This window comes from Trachemys scripta, chromosome 1 (genome assembly GCF_013100865.1).
Source record: "Trachemys scripta elegans isolate TJP31775 chromosome 1, CAS_Tse_1.0, whole genome shotgun sequence".
NCBI lineage: Eukaryota > Metazoa > Chordata > Testudines > Emydidae > Trachemys > Trachemys scripta.
In genome coordinates this window covers 339,860,341-339,880,288 of record NC_048298.1, presented here as the reverse complement: position 1 = coordinate 339,880,288, position 19,948 = coordinate 339,860,341, and the positions used below count along the sequence as shown (strand labels likewise).

Here is a 19,948-nt window from a genome sequence, read left to right as displayed (position 1 = left end):
TTTGATGGTCCTCCATGCAGCAATAATTTCTAATTTCTACAATGAAAGCCAGGTTAGAAAGTCCACATTATTCCCCCAGGCACCCGGTTGCTCAAAATCTGAAATTGTAAAAAAAAAAAAAAAAAAAAAAAAAAAAAACCTTTGCCAATCCATGTGCCAGGGGAAACGTTCCAACTAGAACCACCTCAGGGAAAAGACCAGGGTGTCATCGATTGCTGTTCCATGGAAATACCTGCTCATTCACTGTAGCGGCCAAAACAAATAAAATGTTCAGATGCCAAAGGATTGGGGTGGAGAGCAACCTGCTCTGGAAATGCACTCACTTTTGCTCACCCAGTCTCTATAAAAGATATAGCAGATGGAAAGCAGATTTCTGAGACAGGCTATGAGAAGGGGGAGGCTGCCATATGCGGACAGAATGAAATGTCTGGGACTGTTTAGTTTAGCAAAGCCACAAATAAGGGGGCATACGATAGAAAAGAACAAAATAACAGAATGGAACTGATTACATTCCAATTGACAAACAGAGAACAGCTCTCAACCAGTAATATCTATAGATTATTAGTGCTTCAAAAGGGCTAATTCCTCAAAGATGACAAATTATCCACAAAACTGATTGGGAGGAAAAAAATATTCAGAAAAACAGGAATGAAAATTGGGAGTTCTTTAAGAAGAGTTTATAGATAGCTAACAAGCCACAATTTCACAGTCAAGCAAGTGAAGATCTCATATCAGATGAGCTGATGGAGTACTTTCTAGTCCATTAGCAGTCAAGGAGGATGTTAAGCAGCATCTACAGTAGAACCTGAGAGTTATGAACACCAGAAACATAAACTATTAAAAATTAAAGGGAAAGGTTTTTTAAAGGATTTGACAAGGTTAGGAAAAAATGGAAAATCTGTCATGGGATTAGTTAACAAAAAGTCTAAGAATATAATTAATGCGAGTCACCAACAGGGTTATGGAAACAGGTCTTGCCAAATAAGTTTTGATCCTTTAATGACTGTACACGTTTGGTTGACCAAGGGAACTGCACAAATACAATAGACTTCGATGTCTCTGAGACATTTGATGTAGTCGGGGAAAACATTCAGATAAAAACACTATCCAATATCAGCAGAGCAGACGTAAAATAGGCTAAAAACTGGCTAACTGATAGATCTGAGGAAGCAGTTGTCAATGGGGCATTGCAGGGAATGGGGGTGATTCTAGTGCAGTTCTTCAGGGATCAGTTCTTGGACCGATGCTATTCAATATTTTCATCAATGATATGGAAGCAAATAGAAAATCACTGCAGATAAAATAGCAGGGGACCAAAAATTGGCAGAGTGGTTACAATGAGGTAGTCAGGGCAGACACAAATGTTTTAATACGATCAAATACAAAGTTATCATTTCGGAACAGGGAACGCAGGAATGACCCACAGACTCGATCAATGTCTTATAGAATTGAGGAACTCTGAAAAGGATTTAGGGGGCACTGTGGACAACCAACTCATCATAGTGGTGAGTTGGAGCAGGGGAATGATTTTACCTCTGCATATGGCATTGGTGAAACCTACTGCATCAAATTTGAAAATTTGGAGAACGTTCAGAAAAGAGCCACAAAAAGGACTGGAGGCTTCAAAAAATGCCGGCCAGTGAGAGAGTTAAAGAGCTTCATCTATTTATCTTATCAAAAGGATGATCAAATGGAAAATTTCATGGGGAGAAAGCCATGGGTAATAACAAGCTCTGTAATATTGCGGAGAAAGGCAGAGCAAAGCCCAAGTGAGATAAATTTCAGCTGGAAATAAGGGCCATGCGTTTAGCACTGAGGTTGATTAACCATTGGGACAAACTGCGAAGGGAAGTGGTGGATTCTCCAAGTCCCCATGTCTGCAGATCCAGACTGGATGCTTTACTGGAAGATCTGTTTGAGGGCTTGTTTACATTTCAAATGCCACAGCAGTGCTGCTATACCATCAGCATAGGGAATCAACCTCAGAGAGCAGCGGTAGCTAGGTTGACTTCATAGTGGGATCTACACCAGTGTTAGGCTGATATATCTACACGTCTTGGAGGAGCGAATTTATTTGCTTTTGCAAAAAAAGACAATACAGTTTGAGGTTGCATTAACAGCATGAAAATCTCCAGAGGTGATAGTATTCCTCTGTTCAGCGCTCGTTAGGCTTCAGCTGGAGTATTGTGTCCAGTTTCGGTCACCAATGTATAAGACGGATCTAGAGAAATTGGAAAGGATCCAAAGGTGAGAGACAAAGGTGATCAAATGGATGGAATGCAGCCATACAAGCAAAGGCTGAAGGAACCTGGTATATTTAGTTTGGAAAAGAAGAGATTGAGCGGGGGCATGAGAGAGGTCTTCAGATATTTGAAAGGCTGCCATAAAAAAAGATGGAGAAAAGTTGTTCTTTCTTGCCACAGAGGCAGGACAAGAGGCAGTGGGTTCAAACTACAACAGAGCAGATTTAGATGAAATCTCAGGAAAAACTTCCTTACTTTAAGACCAGGAGGACAATGGAACAGACGTGGAAGCTCCTTTGCTAGAAGTTTTCCAAAGAAGGTTGGATACTCATCTGTCCTGCATGGTTTAGAGAAAACAAATCCTGCATCTTGGCAGGGGGTTAGACTAGCTGACCTTTGCAGTCCCTTCTCACCCTGTGGCTCTATGATTCTATGACGTGAAATCGTACCATAGACCAGTCTTAGTCAAACACAAGTCTTTGGCCTCAATACAGGGGAAACTGGGTGAAATGTAACACCCTGTATTATACAGTAGGTAACATAGGATGATCTACTGGTGCCTTCTGACAATGAAGCCTATGAATCTGTCGATAAATAAACTAGATCAACCATTTATATTTACTCTGTCTCACTGTTAGGATATAGATATTCAGCCCTGCCTGTAAAGGCCTATGCTTTAAGAATTTAGGTATATGTTCATCATTTAGCTAGTTATAGAGGTATAAAAGTGTGGTCCCCAACCTTTTCCGTGGGGCGGACGCCGGACGACTACCCGTCGAGGACAGTGGCCACTGGACAAGCAGCCGCCGAAATGCCTCCGTGAAGCGGAAACGTCAAGATGTGTCGCTTCTTGACATTGCCGCTTCTTGGCGGTATTTCGGTGGCTGCTTGTCCGGCGGCCAGTAGGTGGGCGCACATGGATGCCCCGGCGGGCACCGTGTTGGGGACCCCTGGTGTAAAAGAAAGAATCTGTGTAAGGCCTGTGTAAGGTCTGATGTCCTGCTCTTCGGATAAGGCCTTTGGCCAAGCAGCAGAGGAAGCCATAAGCTGGGAAGCGAACGGTCACATCCTCACATCCCAAACTAATAAGGTGATCTGGGGCTGCTAGAAATATGATCCGATCTATCAACTCCAGGGAAAGGGAAGAGCCTAGAAGATGTAAAAGGAAAAAGGTACTGGGGGGAAGCTGTTCTAGATTTGATTTTAACAAATAGGGAGGAATTCGTTGAGAATTTGAAAGTAGAAGGCAGCTTGGGTGAAAGTGATCATGAAATCATAGAGTTCACAATTCTAAGGAAGGGTAGAAGGGAGAACAGCAAAATAGAGACAATTGATTTCAGGAAGGCAGATTTGGGTAAGCTCAGAGAGCTGATAGGTAAGGTCCCATGGGAATCAAGACTGAGGGGAAAAACAACAGGTGAGTTGGCAGTATTTCAAAGGGATGCTATTAAGGGCCCAAAAGCAAGCTATTCCGCTGGTTAGGAAAGATAGAAAATGTGGCAAAAGACCAGCTTGGCTTAACCACGAGATCTTGCATGATCTAAAAAATGAAAAGGAGTCATATAAAAAATGGAAACTAGGACAAATTACAAAGGATGAATATAGGCAAACAACACAGGAATACAGGGGCAAGATTAGAAAGGCAAAGGCACAAAATGAGTTCAAACTAGCTACAGGAATATAGGAAAAAAGAAGACTTTTTAATCAATACATTAGAAGCAAGAGGAAGACCAAAGACAGGGTAGGCCCACTGCTTAGTGAGGAGGGAGAAACAGTAACAGGAAACTTGGAAATGGCAGAGATGCTCAATGACTTCTTTGTTTTGGTCTTCACCGAGAAGTCTGAAGGAATGCCTAACATAGTGAATGCCAATGGGAATGGGGTAGGTTTGGAAGATAAACTTTAAAAAACAAACAAGTTAAAATCACTTAGAAAAGTTGGATGCCTGCAAGTCACCAGGGCCTGATGAAATGCATCCTAGAATACTCAAGAAGCTAAGAGAGGAGATATCTGAGCCTCTAGCTATTATCTTTGGAAAATCATGGGAGACAGGAGAGATTATAGAAGACTGGAAAAGGGCAAATATAGTGCCCATCTATAAAAAGGGAAATAAAAACAACCCAGGTAACTACAGACCAGTTAGTTTAACTTCTGTGCCAGGGAAGATAATGGAGCAAGTAATTAAGGAAATCATCTGCAAACACTTGGAAGGTGGTAAGGTGATAGGGAACAGCCAGCATGGATTTGTGAAGAACAAATCGTGTCAAACCAATCTGATAGCTTTCTTTGATAGGATAAAGGAGCAAAGAGTCCTGTGGCACTTTATAGACTAACAGACGTATAGGAGCATGAGCTTTCGTGCATGCATGCATCCGAAGACGTGGGTATTGTGACAAAGTTCCTCCTTTATCTTGGTGGGTCCTGCACTTATTGGCGGATTTTCTTGCCTCAGAGATTCACCATGTGGGTTGGGGAATAGAATTGGGTGTTCCTCCTCCCCGACCATCTGTGATAGAACTGCCCCCAACCCTACTTCCGATGCATCCATCTGCAGGATAAACTCCTTGGTGAAATCAGGGGCTATCAGTACGGGGTTACTGCAGAGGGCAGTCAGTAGGTCTGTGAATGCTTCCTCTGCTGTGTCAGACCATCTCACCAGATCAGGTCCATGGGCTTTCACTAGGTCTGTCAGGGGGCTTGCCCTTGTGGCAAAGTGGGGGATAAATCATCGGTAATACCCCACCACACCTAGGAACGCCCAGACTTGTTTCTTGCGACTTGGTCGGGGCCAATTTTGGATGGCCTCTAACTTGTTGACTTGGAAATTTACCAGACTATTTCCCACAATGTAGACAAGATATTTGGCCTCAGTAAACCCTACAGCACACTTAGCAGGGTTTGCTGTAAGGCCAGCTTGCCTGAAGGTATCGAGGACTGCCTCCACCTTCTCCAGGTGGGTTTCCCAGTCAGGGGTATAAATAACCACATCGTCCAAGTAGGCAGCAGCATAACTGTTATACAGGTGTAATAGCTTGTCCATGAGGCGCTGGAAAGTAGCTGGGGTCCCATGTAGTCCAAAAGGGAGGACGGTATATTGAAAAAGATCCTCTGGTGTAGAGAACGCAGTCTTTTCCTTTGCGTCTTCTGCAAGGGGAATCTGCCAGTACCCCTTTGTCAAGTCTAGGGTAGTCAAGTACCGGGCATTACCCATACGGTCCACTATGCGAGGTATGGGGTATGCGTCGAATTGGGATACTTCGTTTAGTCACCGGAAGTCGTTGCAAATCTTGCAGTGCCATCAGCTTTGGGCACTAGCACGATTGGGCTGGACCACTGACTGGGGGATTCTTCGATGATCCCCAACTCCAACATTTTTGTACTTCTGCTTTTATTTCCTCCCCTTTTGCCGCTGGCACCCGATAGGGCCTCATGGTTACTCTGGCCCCAGGGTTAGTGACGATGTGGTGAGGTGTCTCGGTTGTTCGACCTGGTTTCATCGAGAAGACATCTTGGTTCCGGATGATCATCTCAGACACCTCATTCTTCTGGTCTTGTTTAAATCGGGAGACACTGTCACCTGTTTGGAAGGCTTGTTTTCCTGGGTTAGGTCTTTTTGGACCGTTGTGCATGCCTCTTGTGCATGCCAGGGTTTCAGAAGGTTAATGTGATAAATCTGTTCTTGTTTTCCGCGTCCTGGCTGCCGCACCTTGTAGGTTACTTCCCCTACGGGTTCAACCACCTCATAGGGCCCCTGCCATTGGGCCAGAAGCTTGCTTTCTGCCGTGGGTACCAACACCATAACACGATCCCCTGGTTGGAACTGTCGCACTTTTGCCTTGTGATTGTAATGGGTCCTCTGGGCCTCCTGGGCCTTCTCCAAATGTTCCCGTACAATAGGGGTAACCCGGGCTATCCGGTCTCGCATCTGCATTACATGCTCTATTATATTTCTCCCCTCATTGGGTTCCTCTTCCCAAATCTCTTTGGCGATATCTAGTATGCCACGGGGGCGACTCCCGTATAATAACTCGAAGGGGGAAAACCCAGTTGAGGCCTGAGGTACCTCCCGGATAGCAAACATAAGGTAGGATAGTAGGGTGTCCCAATCCTTCCCGTCCCAACTTACCACTTTCCTTATCATAGCCTTGAGGGTTCGGTTAAACCTTTCTACCAACCCATCAGTCTGCAGATGGTAGACTGAAGTTGTCAGGGTATTTATATGGAGCAGCGTACCGAGGTCCTTCATTAGCTTCGACATAAATGGGGTTCCTTGGTTGGTTAATATCTCCTTCAGTAGCCCGATTCAGGCAAAGATTCCCACCAGCTCTGGTGTTTTCGAGGTACTAAGATCTGCTGTACCTTCTGCCCCAGTACTGGTGCAACCCTGTATAAGAGATCCTTCTTCATGATGAAGTAGGGTCCTGGTCCCTGGATTTTCCCTACCACGAGGACCCCATCTATTTCAGTCACCTCCTTCCTAATGTTGTCGTACCTTGGGTCTTCTGCCTGGTCCCGTCCAAAATTTCCTCTCCCGGGGCTAATGTGCCCAAGATCTAGGGGCCCAGTCTCTGTTGCCTCTACTAGTTCAGAAGCATTAGGGTGGGTGTCAGACTCAGGTGCTTCTCCCTCCTGCGTGGCCTCCTTTTCAGCTGCGCGGGTCCACCTACCTACAAGAGCGACCCTCTGGCTTTGGGTCAGTATTCGGGTTCCCAAGGCCTTAGCTGCCCTTCTTTCCCTTTTTGTCTTTCTACCCTGTCTGGGAGTGGAGAACACATCTGGGGATATTTCAGAGAAGATTGGGGGTTGACAGTCTGCTGTGGATGCCTCACCAATTTTAGGGTCCCCATCTTTCTCCAATCCCCCTACTGGGAGTAAGTTTCCAAACCCTGGGAAGTCCCTCCCTGTGAGCACCGGGTATGGGAGTTTAGGGACTACACCTGCTGCTACCTCAGTAGTGTTCCCTTGGATCTCGATTTTTACTGGGATGGTGGGGTAGTAACTAACTGTCCCATGGACGCATGTTATCCCCATACAGTTAGCCTGCAGCAGCTGACTACACTTCATGAGCTTCCCTGAGATAAGCGTGATAGCACTCCCCGAATCAACCAGTGCCGTGGTCCCTACCCCATTTAGTTTCACTGCTCTGGTATACATATGTGGGGTTAGTGAGACCCCCACAAGGTGGATTAGGGAGCATGGATCTGCCCAGTTCCCCAGGTTACACTGCATAGACTCCTCAGCATTGGGACACTGTGCAGCTATGTGTCCCCACTTCCCGCAGGCATAACATCTGTATGGAGCCCTAGGCGTTCCACGGTCTCTTGGTTTGGGCAGTCTAACATCACGATCCTCTTCTCCCTCAGTGCTCCGACTCTTTGTGGCCTCTGATGGGCCTTCAGCGTCTCTCTTTTTTCACCTGGGCCCTCCTGGTGGCCCAGTCACCCGAACATTAGGGCTTGGTTCTGCTAGTTTAACCCGGGGTGCCTCTTCCTTAACTGGTCGGGTCAGCTCCCTCGCTGTCCTTCGCCTCTCTACCAGGGCGACAACCTCGTCATAGGTGGAGGGTTCGTTCTGGCTTACCCAGGCATGAAGGTCTGGTGGTACTCCCCTTATGTATCGGTCGATGACCAGAACTGTTAGTATCTCTTCCAGACTCCGGGACTCTGTTTGCAACCACTTTTGTGTGAGATGGATAAGGTCATACAATTGGGACTGTGGGGTTTTGTGTTCCTGGTACCTCCAACCGTGATACTGCTGGGCCCACACTGCTGTCGTTATCCCATATCTGGCCAGGATCTCTGCTTTCAGCTGGGGGTAGTCTGCTGCAGCCTCTTCAGGCAGATCATGGTAGGCCTTCTGGGCCTCCCCACACAGGAATGGGGCAAGGATGCCAGACCACTGATCTCAAGGCCAGGCCTCCCGTAGGGCTGTCCTCTCAAAGGCCAGAAGGTATGCCTCTACATCATCCTCCCATGTCATTTTCTGCAGCCAATGGCTGACCCGCATGAGCCGCGTCCCATCATGGCCGCGATTCAGCTCTGTAAGGGACTTTACCTGGTTTACCAGTTCCCGCAACATAGCTCGGTCTTGAGCAGCCTGGTCCATCGTCAGGTGATTAGTCTCTTGCTGCAGCCGCACTGCCTCCTGTTGGGCGGCTGCCTGGACACGGGTAGCCTCCTGCTGGGCTGCCATAGCTTGTATCAGTGCCCGCACTACGTCATCCATTGTGGTGAAAAAAAATAAACCCTCTCCTTTTTTTTTTTGTTGCTTTTTTTTTAAATCATCGTCCTTCTTCCACCGCGCTGTGCACCCCAAGATCCCACTTCTTACACCAGTGTGACAAAGTTCCTCCTCTATCTTGGTGGGTCCTGCGCTTATTGGCAGATTTTCTTGCCTCAGAGATTCACCATGTGGGTTGGGGAACAGCCCAGAGACCTTCCCCTCTGGAAGTACCCACAGTCCAGGTCAATTAGGAGGTTTGGGGGGAACCCGGGCCCACCCTCTACTCCGGGTTCCAGCCCAGGGCCCTGTGGACTGCAGCTGTCTATAGTGCCTCCTGTAACTGCTGCATGACAGCTGCAACTCCCTGGGCTACTTCCCCATGGCCTCCTTCCTCACCACAGGACCTTCCTCCTGGTGTCTGATAACGCTTGTGCTCCTCAGTCCTCCAGCAGCACACCCTCTCACTCTCAGCTCCTTGCGCCTCTTGCTCCCAGTTCCTCACACTCACACCACAAATCTGAAGTGAGCTCCTTTTTAAAACCCAGATACCCTGATTAGCCTGCCTTAATTGATTCTAGAAGCTTCTTCTTAATTGGCTCCAGGTGTCCTAATTTGCCTGCCTGCCTTAACTGGTTCTAGCAGGTTCCTGATTACTCTAGTATAGCCCCTGCTCTGGTCACTCAGGGAACAGAAAACTACTCATCCATTGACCATTATATTTGCCCTCTACCAGACTCCTGTACCCCACTGGTCTGTGTCTGTCACAGTATTCACCCACGAAAGCTCATGCTCCCATACGTCTGTTAGACTATAAGGTGCCACAGGACTCTTTGCTGCTTTTACAGATCCAGACTAACACGGCTACCCCTTTGATATTCCATAGGATAACGAGTCTTGTCGATAAGGGAGAAGTGGTGGATGTGGTATACCTAGACTTTGGTAAGGCATTTGATATGGTCTCGCATGATATTCTTATCAATAAACTAGGCAAATACAACTTAGATTGGACTACTATAAGGTGGGTGCATAACTGTCTGGATAACCGTACTCTGAGAATAGTTATTAATGGTTCCCAATCCTGCTGGAATGATATAACTAGTGGGGTTCTGCAGGGGTCTGTTTTGGGACTGGCTCTGTTCAATATCTTCATCAACGACTTAGATATTGGCATAGAAAATACGCTTATTAAGTTTGCGGATGATACCAAACTGGGAAGAATTGCAACTGCTTTGGAGGATAAGATCATAATTCAAAATGATCTGGACAAATTGGAGAAATGGTCTGAGGTAAACAGGATGAAGTTTAACAAAGACAGATGCAAAGTGCTCCACTTAGGAAGGAACAATCAGTTTCACACATACAGAATGGGAAGAGACTGTCTAGAAAGGAGTACGGCAGAATGGGATCTAGGGGTTATAGTGGACCACAAGCTATATATGAGTCAATAGTGTGATGCTGTTGCAAAAAAAGCAAACGTGATTCTGGAATGCATTAACAGGTGTGTTGTGAGCAAAATACGAGAAGTCATTCTTCCGCTCTACTCTGCTCTGGTTAGGCCTCAGCTGGAGTATTGTGTCCAGTTCTGGGCGCCACATTTCAAGAAAGGTGTGGAGAAATTGGATAGGTTCCAGAGAAGAGCAACAAGAATGATTAAAGGTCTAGAGAACATGACCTATAAAGGAAGGCTGAAAGAACTGGGTTTGTTTAGTTTAAAAAAGAGAAGACTGAGAGGGGACATGATAGCAGTTTTCAGGTATCTAAAAGGGTGTCATAAGGAGGAGGGAGAAAACTTGTTCATCTTAGCCTCTAAGGACAGAATAAGAAGCAATGGGCTTAAACTGCAGCAAGGGAGGTTTAGGTTGGACATTAGGAAAAAGTTCCTAACTGTCAGGGTGGTTAAACACTGGAATAAATTGCCCAGGGAGGTTGTGGAATCTCCATCTCTGGAGATATTTAAGAGTAGGTTAGATAAATGTCTATCAGGGATGGTCTAGACAGTATTTGGTCCTGCCATGAGGGCAGGGGACTGGACTCGATGACCTCTCGAGGTCCCTTCCAGTCCTAGAATCTATGAATCTATGAAATTTAGTTTGATAGTTTTCTGTCTGGTAAGAACTCACTTATCAATAGACACAGCTGGGAAACCCTTATGTCTTTATAGATGTAGTTGTAAAATCCTCACTTCTGTATTGTTTTGTCATTAGAGTTTCCACTTTGCTATTGTTTATTTGCATGGTCTCTGTCTTGTTCTGCGATTGTTTCTGTCTGCTGTATAATTAATTTTGTTGGCTGTAAACCAATTAAGATGGTGGGATATAATTGGTTAGATAATCATGTTACAGTATGTTAGGATTGGTTAGTTAAATTTCAGTAAAATGATTGGTTAAGGTATAGCTAAGCAGAACTCAAGTTTTACTATATAGTCTGCAGTCAATCAAGAAGTAAGGGGAGAATGGGAACAGGGAATGGGGGTGGGGGAATTGAAATCATGTTTCACTAAGGGGGGGAATGGGGACAGGGACACAGGCAAGGCTCTGTGGTGTTAGAGCTGGGAAGGGGGACACTGAGGAAGGAAACTGAAATCATGCTTGCTGGAAGTTGACCCCAATAAACATCAAATTGTTTGCACCTTCGGACTTCGGGTATTGTTGCTCTCTGTTCATGCGAGAAGGACCAGGGAAGTAAGCGGGTTAAGGAATAAGCCCTCTAACACTCACTACTCACGAACAAGGGAACATTCAGTTACACTGAAAGTCTGAACAGATAACACTGATAAAAGAAAATTTAATGGCTGCACAAAGCAGAAAGGAGCACAGTCTTACTCTCTATCCCATCACGCCCATGTTGCACTGGGTTTGTCGACCAGGTGAGCTCCTTAGCAAGAGATGGGTACCTCTGAATTCTGAGTTGGAAGTGTCTTCCCTGGGAATCCCCTGAGGTAGCCTTGTCCCACACCTCTCTCACTCAGGCATCTGCAGCAGCATCCCACGCTGAATGCCGACACAGAGGTGTGCACTGTTTATAATATAGCTCTGTGCAATCCCAGTGGAGTTTGCTCAGCCTCTAGGGGAGAAGCGGCATCTGGGTGGAAACAGGATGGAGTCTGGAGACACTCTAGCTAATGTGTCTTGTTCCATGTCTGCACTTCTGTGCTATTTATCCAGGTTTAGCAGTAAACAGCAATTATAGGACCTTTCCAAAGGGAGATGAGAACTCTTGGGGTTTGTGCTGAGGCCGAGAGGAATTGGCTGCTCTCTTTATCTGTGTATATTTAAAAATTATAGTTCATTACTGTGACGTTGCACTCCATATGCTCTATGAAAATAGGCATATGAATCTGAAAATGACAGCTGGAATGCACTTTATGCAAAAGGTCTCTTGTAACATCTCATTGGAAAAGTTATTATCTGCTAAATTTCATTTTCCTATTTGTATGCGTGTATAATTTTTATTTCTGAAGTTAGAAATATAAGGTATAAACTTGTACTAGTAATGTAATCAGATTAAGTGGAGACCATTAAGGGTGCTTCAGAATCAATGAGTTGTAAATGGCTCACTTACATGCAAGCTTGCCTTTGTATATGTGGGTCAGCCCCTGGGTAATGAAGAATGAGGTCTCACAGGGACATGTGACCATGTCACCTGATACTGAAATCCATCTTAAATCTTGTACTTTTTCATTTAGAAGGAGGGGTGGGGGCCAAGCACAGACAAAAGATTCCCGCCTTGTGCCACAGCTATAAAAGGGGGTGGAGCAGGACAAAATGGAGGCCAGTCATGAGAAAACCCCTGCTTACCACCTGAGATGTCTGCTGGAAATAACAAGGATTCTACCAGGGGAAAGGATTGAGCCCAGACTAGAAAGGAGTCTAATCTGTGAAAGAAACTTATTGGAACATCTTTCAGGGTGAGATATTACCTGTAATGAGTTTTTTAATGCATTAGGCTTAGACTTGCCTGTTTTGTTTTATTTTGCTTTGTGACTTACTTTGTTCTGTCTGTTATTACTTGAAACCAGTTAAACCCTACTTTTTACACTTAATAAAATCACTTTTGTTTATTAATAAGCCCAGAGTAAGTAATTGGTACCTGGGGGAGGCAAACAGCTGTGCATATCTCTCCACCAATGATATAGAGGGAGGACATTTTATGAATTTACCCTGTATAAACTTTATACAGAGTAAAATAGATTTATTTGGGGTTCAGGCTCTCAGGAAGGCTAAATACTGGGAAAGTCCCTGTTAACTGAGAAGCCTCTGGGCTGAGTGAATCTCAGTTTCTGTGGAATGGAGGGGCACCGATTCTGGCAGGAGGGTTGTCTCTCAACTGACCATTTATACCTACCCTTTGTTTTCTATCTTTTAACCACTTACCAGTCAATGAGAGGACCTTCTCTCTTATCCCATGGCAGCTTACTTTGCTTAAGAGCCTTTGGTGAGGTACCTTGTCAAAGGCTTTATGAAAATCTAAGTACACTATATCCACTGTATCCCCTTGGTCCATATGCTTGTTGACCCCTCAAAGAATTCTAGTAGATTGGTGAGGCATGATTTCCCTTTACTAAATTCATGCTGACTCTTCCCCAACAAATTATGTTCATCTATGTATCTGACAATTCTGTTCTTTACTATAGTTTCAACCAATTTGCCTGGTACTGAAGTCAGGTTTAACAGAAATCCGTCAAAATGCGCAGCACCACCTATTGTCAAACGCACAGTGCCGTCTGAGTACCAGATCTGCTAGTTATTCATTGTTGTGGGTAAAATGTGTGCAGGAAATTTATTTTCCCTCAAAGCATATCACCCCCCCCCCCTAGAATAGTGACCTGTCCAACAGTTTGAGAATCTTTGGACTACATTATCACTGTGGTTCCTTCTGGCCTTATAATCTGCCCATCTATTAATAATATTGCAGTAGAGTTACTACTGACCTGGGAAGAAAGAGCAGGGAGCGGGCCCACTCTGCACATGACAGAACATGATTTGGGATAATCAAGACTGGGGAAGATCGTGAGGAGCTTGAGAAAAACCCACTGAACCAGAGGGGTGGGCAGCCCCATGGCAGGTGGAATCTAGTGTTGATAAAGGCAATATAATGCAAATGTGATGGCAAATGTTCACTGCTCATACATCTTGCTGGGTTCTTGGCATCAAAACACAAGGAAAAGCCAGGGGCAGAGTTCAGCCAAGATCCCTGCTCAGTGGGTAGCACACTAAGAAAAGCAAGGAAAATGTTAGGGTGCATATGAAATGGGATGTAGAAAAACGATGGAGAGTGTTCGAATGCTACTATAGAAGTCAGTTGTTCATCCTACGCTGGACCACCTGCTCAGTTCTGGTCACCCTGTCTGAGAACGGTTACAAGAGATCCAGAGAGCATTCAGAAACAGGCAACAAGAATAAGCAGATGCCAGTGACTGCTGACGGGAGAACCCACCTGGGCCTGTTTGGAATGGAGATAAGCAGGAGGGGATGTGACAGAAGAATGTGAGCACTGCCTTGGAGTGAGAAGTAGTCGGGTCCTCCTATTCACCCTGTCTCAGAATACAAGCGCCAGGGGACAGCCAATAAATTGGAGTTGCAGATGAAAACCCAGGAGTTATTCACCCCCCTGCTTCAGGGCATCACCCACCGTGTAACTCCTGGGGTTAGGAAGGAACTTTCCCTGTGGGTAGGTGATCCCATCACTAAGGTTAAGAGTCTCTCACAGGTATTTTTAGTAAAAGTTAGGGACAGATCACAGGCAATAAACAACAATTCACAGAAGCCTGCATCCTGCCCCTAACTTTTACTAAATATACGCTGACGGGGGGTGGACTAACAGTAGGAGTGCTGCGAGGGCCTGGCTTCTGGCCAGCAGCCCCTCAGCAGCAAGCGGCTCCAGCCCCAGGGGGACCGACCCGCCTTAAAATAGGGCTTTAACGGGTGTTTAAACAGGTGTTTAATGGATCTGTATATATTCCTTTCTATAGACATTAGATACAGTGCTTCTGTCTGCCAAAAAACCTATCGTTTTCAGGTGCCTAAGTAACTCAATAAGAATGAATAAAGAGTTTGAAAACCTGCCTTATAGTGACAGACTCAAGGAGCTCGATCCATTTAGCAGAACAAAGAAGGCTGATGGGTGATTTCATCAGCCTATAAGTTAATATGTGAGAATGGGCTCTTCAGTCTAGCAGAGAAAGGTCTAACACGAGCCAATGGCTAGAAATGGAATCGAGACAAACACAGACTGGAATAAGGTGCACATTGTTAACAGTGATCATCATTAACTTTTGGAAAAATGTATAAACAGTCGTGGTGGATTCTCCATCCCTGACCATTTTTAAATCAAGGCTGGGTGTTTTTCTAAAAGCTGTGCTCCAGGAATGGTTTGGGGGCTGGGCTCTAGGCTGTGTTGTGCAAGAGGTCAGACTAGAGGGTCACAAGGGGCCCTGCACACCTTGTAATCTATGAATTTCAGCTTTCATTTAAATTTCAACCCAGGATACCCTGGAGGCATAAGGCTCACCCATTAGATCCATAGAGGAGAAACACCAACAAAACGCCACCCGCCCCTTGTGTCTCTGAGGCTTTTCTAATTTCTCTGATTTCCCCCGACAGCCCCTTGCAAATGAATGGCAAATGAAATTTAACGTGGATAAATGTAAAGTAATGCACATTGGAAAAAATAACTCCAACAGTACATACAATATGATGGGGGCTAATTTGGCTACAACAAATCAGGAAAAAGATCTTGGAGTCATTGTGGATACTTCTCTGAAGATGTTCATGCAGTGTGCAGAGGCGGTCAAAAAAGCAAACAGGATGTTAGGAATCATTAAAAAGGGGATAGAGAATAAGACGGACAGTATTTTATTGCCATTATATAAATCGATGGTATCGCCCATATCTTGAATACTGTGTACAGATGTGGTCTCCTCATCTTAAAAAAGATATACTGGCATTAGAAAAGGTTCAGAGAAGGGCAACTAAAATGATTAGGGGTTTGGAATGGGTCCCATATGAGGAGAGATTAAAGAGGCTAGGACTTTTCAGCTTGGAAAAGAGGAGACTAAGGGGGGATATGACAGAGGTATATAAAATCATGAGTGACGTGGAGAAAGTGGATAAGGAAAAGTTATTTACTTATTCCCATAATACAAGAACTAGGGGCCACCAAATGAAATTAATGGGCAGCAGGTTTAAAACAAATAAAAGGAAGCTCTTCCCACAATGCACAGTCAACTTGTGGAACTCCTTGCCTAAGGAGGTTGTGAAGGCTAGGACTATAACTGCGTTTAAAAGAGAACTGGATAAATTCATGGAGGTTAAGTCCATTAATGGCTATTAGCCAGGATAGGTAAGGAATGGTGTTCTTAGCCTCTTTTTGTCAGAGGGTGGAGATGGATGGCAGGAGAGAGATCACTTGATCATTACCTGTTAGGTTCACTCCCTCTGGGGCACGTGGCATTGGCCACTGTTGGTAGACAGGATACTGGGCTAGATGGACCTTTGGTCTGACCCAGTACGGCCATTCTTGTGTTCTTATGTTCTTGCTGATACAGCCTCCTTTGTCCGTGCCTGCTCCCCATGAGTATTTTAACCCAAACAGTCTCACACTGAAAACAAGATGAACTTGAAGAATCTCAGAAGAGATTGCTTCAAATCCATGGGAATCTCTGAGCCAGGGAATGTTGTAAAGGCCAAAAGTCTAACTGGGTTCGGAAGAGAACCAGAGAAATTCCTGAAGGCCAGGCCCACCAATGGCTATTAGCTAGTATGGGCAGCTGTAAACAGAACTGCTCAGGTGTGGGAATCTACCTCATATCCCCTGCAGTGAGGATTGATGCAAAGGCCATACTTGAGTTCTCCTTAGCATGCTTTGGATTGAAGAACTTTAGCCCTTTCCCCAGCACTCCAAGGTCACTTTCCAGAGGCTACTGGTCATAAATCTATTGGTCTCTCTCCTATCGCTGGCCACATTGATTCTATATTTCTCCCACAGCCTCTTGACCAATTTGGTTTTGTTGAAGTGATCCACATATAAGTGGCAAAGTCACTGGTGACATGAGAATATTGCCTTGCCTTTGCCAGTCTCACCCCAGCTCACCAAGGCACAGAGCAGAAGAGAAATGGCAACAATGCATCATTACCGAGTTCAGGTTCAAAAGGCCCCAGACAAACATATTGCTTTGGGATGTGAGAAGCTCTATTAGAGGTCACACTGATCAGCAGAAACAGGAGTAAGTAGCGCTTTCTCTGGGGAATTTTCTCAGCACCCTCTCACAGATCTCCTTCACCCTCACCCCGTACATGACTGGGTTCAGCATGGGGGACATGAGGATATGGAAACTGGCAACCAGAATGTGGGCAGAATGGGGATTCTGTTGGCTGAACTTGTGTGTGAGGTACAAGAAAAGCACCGGAGTGTAGAATATGAACATCACGGCCACATGGGAGCCGCAGGTGCTGAGAGCCTTGAGGCATGCGTCATTGCATGGGAGTCAGAAGACGGCCTGTAGTATACGAGCATAGGACAAGAAAATCATGATCAGATCCATCACTAAGAGGGAAACTAAAAACCAGTCATTCTCCATTGGACCTAATGTCTGCACAGGCCAGCTTTGCAATTCCCATGTACTCGTAGTACAAATGGGCGAGGACACGGGCTCTACAGAAAGGCAGACGGTCAACCAGTAATACCATGGGGAAAATGATGAGTCCGGGCTTCAATATAATCACCAGGCCCATCAGTGCAATTCTCTTCTTTGCTAAGATCACAGTGTATCTTAGAGGGTCACAGATGGCCACGTATCTTTCAAAGGTCATGGCCAGAAGAATGGCTGACTCCATTCCCCTGAACATGTGAAAGAAGAACATCTGGGTGAGGCAGCCACCAAAGCTGATCTCTCTGAAGTTGAACCAGAAGATGCCCAGCATGCTAGGCACTGTTGCAGTAGAGAGGCCCTGCTCGATGGCTGAGAGCACGCACAGCAAGTGGAACATGGGCTGGTGGAGGTTGGGCTCTGTTTTGACGATGAACAGGATGGTGCAGTTCCCCAGCAGTGGTATGATGTAGACAGTGCAGAAGAGGATGGAGATCCAGACCTGTGCAGCTTCCAGCCCTGGGATGCCCAGCAGGATGAATGTGGAAGGGTGGAAGTAGGTATAATTGAGCAGTGGCATCTCCAGTGGTTGCTGATGTCCGTGCTGCTGGCACAGACGCTCCCTGCAAGTAAAAACAATGCTGCTTTATTCTGCTTAGTGTCACTCATCCAAACTGTACTTCAGTGCCCCAAAGAGAAACTACAGGAAGAGAAAGAAGCAAGCGAAGAAAGGGAAGTTGTCAGCTGAGACAGAGAGTCAGTGAGAGCCAGGGAGGCCTCTAAAGACAGCAGGAGCCCCAGAGCAGAAGACTTTCACACCAGGGACAGTAAGGCCATGAGGAGGGACAGACAGGAGGGACTGTGGTACTACAATGTCCTTGGAATTTCTAAATCTTACAGAGGAGAGTTTCCTTGCTCAGAAAGTGCGCACCTAACCTGGGGGAATTCCAGACCTGCAATGGATACACTTGGGGCTTTAACCAGGCCAGTTTCACAAGGCTGAAAACAATTCTGAGCCAAAGGAACAGGAGGAAGAATTGAATCAGAAAAATGTGAATTATAATTGAGACTCTTTTAAAAATCCCTCATTAGATGCCCCAAATGTCACAATCTCACAATCAAGAAAGAAGTTCATGCTGGCTAAAATATCTGACCCTGTTTAGAGGGGAAGTGAAGGTAGGTTTTAAAAATAAATGGAAGAAAGGGGAACTTATGGAGTCTATAAAACTGATAAGGGAAGCCAAAGGACACAAGGAGAAATCCATGGTCAAGAAAGTTAAGGACAATAAGAAGGAGTATTTAAAATATATTAGGAACAAAAAAAAATCCAGACAATGGTATTGGTTGTTACTAGATGAAAATGGTAGAATTATCAATAATAATGCAGAAAATGCAAAAACGTTTGCTAAATATTTCTGTTCTATATTTGGTGAAAAAACAGATGCTATAGGCTTATCATATGGTGATGATAACACTTTTTACATTCCACTAGCATCAGGGCCAGCTCCAGGGTTTTTGCCACCCCAATCGGAGCCCCGCTTTCTTCTTTGGCAGCACTTCCGCGGCAGGTCCTTCCCTCCGAGACGGACCGAGGGACCCGCTGCTGAATTGCCGCTGAAGACCCGGACATGCCGCCCCTTCCCCTGGGCCGCCCCAAGCACCTGCTTGCTGTGCTGGTGTCTAGAGCTGGCCCTGACTAGCATCTCAGTAGGATGTTAAATGGAAGCTACTAGAGTTAAACATTTTAAAATCAGCAGATTCTGATAACTTGCATCTAAGAGTTTTAAAAGGGATGGCTGAAGAGCTTAAAAGGCAGTTAATGTTAATTTTCAATAAGTTGGAGAACTGGGGAAGTCCTAGAAGACTGAGAGAGCAAATATTGTACCATTTTTTTAAAAGAGTAAACAGGATAACACAGATAATTATAGGCCTGTCAATCTGATAGATGCCAGGCAAGGTGATGGAGCAGCTGATACAGATAAAGAATTAAAGGAGGGTGTGATAGGTTGGATCACAGAAACCCCCTTGGGAACTGCCAACTGATGTGCCAAGACTACTTCTGCCCCTACCTTCCCTGCCAGCCTGGGAATCCAGCCCCCTGTCTTGCTGAGCCAGACACGCCCGTCTGCTCCAACACAGACCCAGGGAGTGAACCAAGTGCCCAAAAGATGCAGGCTTAACTGGAAGCAACTCACAGAAGTGTTCCCGTCTTTAACACTCAGATGTTAAACTCCCAATGGGTCTTTAACACTCAGATGCCCAACTCCCAATGGGGTCCAAAACCCAAATAAATCCGTTTTACCCTGTATAAAGTTTATACAGCTGATAGAGAGATATGCACAGCTGTTTGCCCTTCCACCAGGTATTAATACATACTCTGGGTTAATTAATACAAGTGATTTTATTAAATACAGAAAGTAGGATTTAAGTGGTTCCAAGTAGTAACAGACAGAACAAAGTGAATTACCAAGTGAAATAAAATAAAACACGCAAATCTAAGCCTAATACAGTAATACAACTGAGTACAGATAAAAATCTCACACTGAGAGATGTTTCAATAAGTTTCTTTTACAGACTGGATGCCTCTCTAGTCTGGGCACAGTCCTTTCCCCTGGTACATCTCTTATTCCAGCTCAGGTGGTAGCTAGGGCATTTCTCATGATGGTTGCTCCCTTTTCTCTGTTCCACCCATTTATATATCTTTTTGATAAGGCGGGAATCCTTTGTCCCTCTCTGGGTTCCCACCCCCTCCTACTCAATGGAAAGACACCAGTTTAAAGATGGATTCCAGTTCAGGTGACATGATCACATGTCACTGTAAGACTTCATTACCCACTTGCCAGCACACACAAATACAGGAAGACTTACAGATAAAACAGAGCCATCTGCAGTCAAT

General features: G+C 45.3%; 1 pseudogene; it reads right to left on the bottom strand.

The window, feature by feature from the left end:
• Window positions 1-16,674: 16,674 nt before the first annotated feature.
• On the bottom strand, window positions 16,675-17,632 carry LOC117883934 (annotated as a pseudogene).
• Window positions 17,633-19,948: the final 2,316 nt, after the last annotated feature.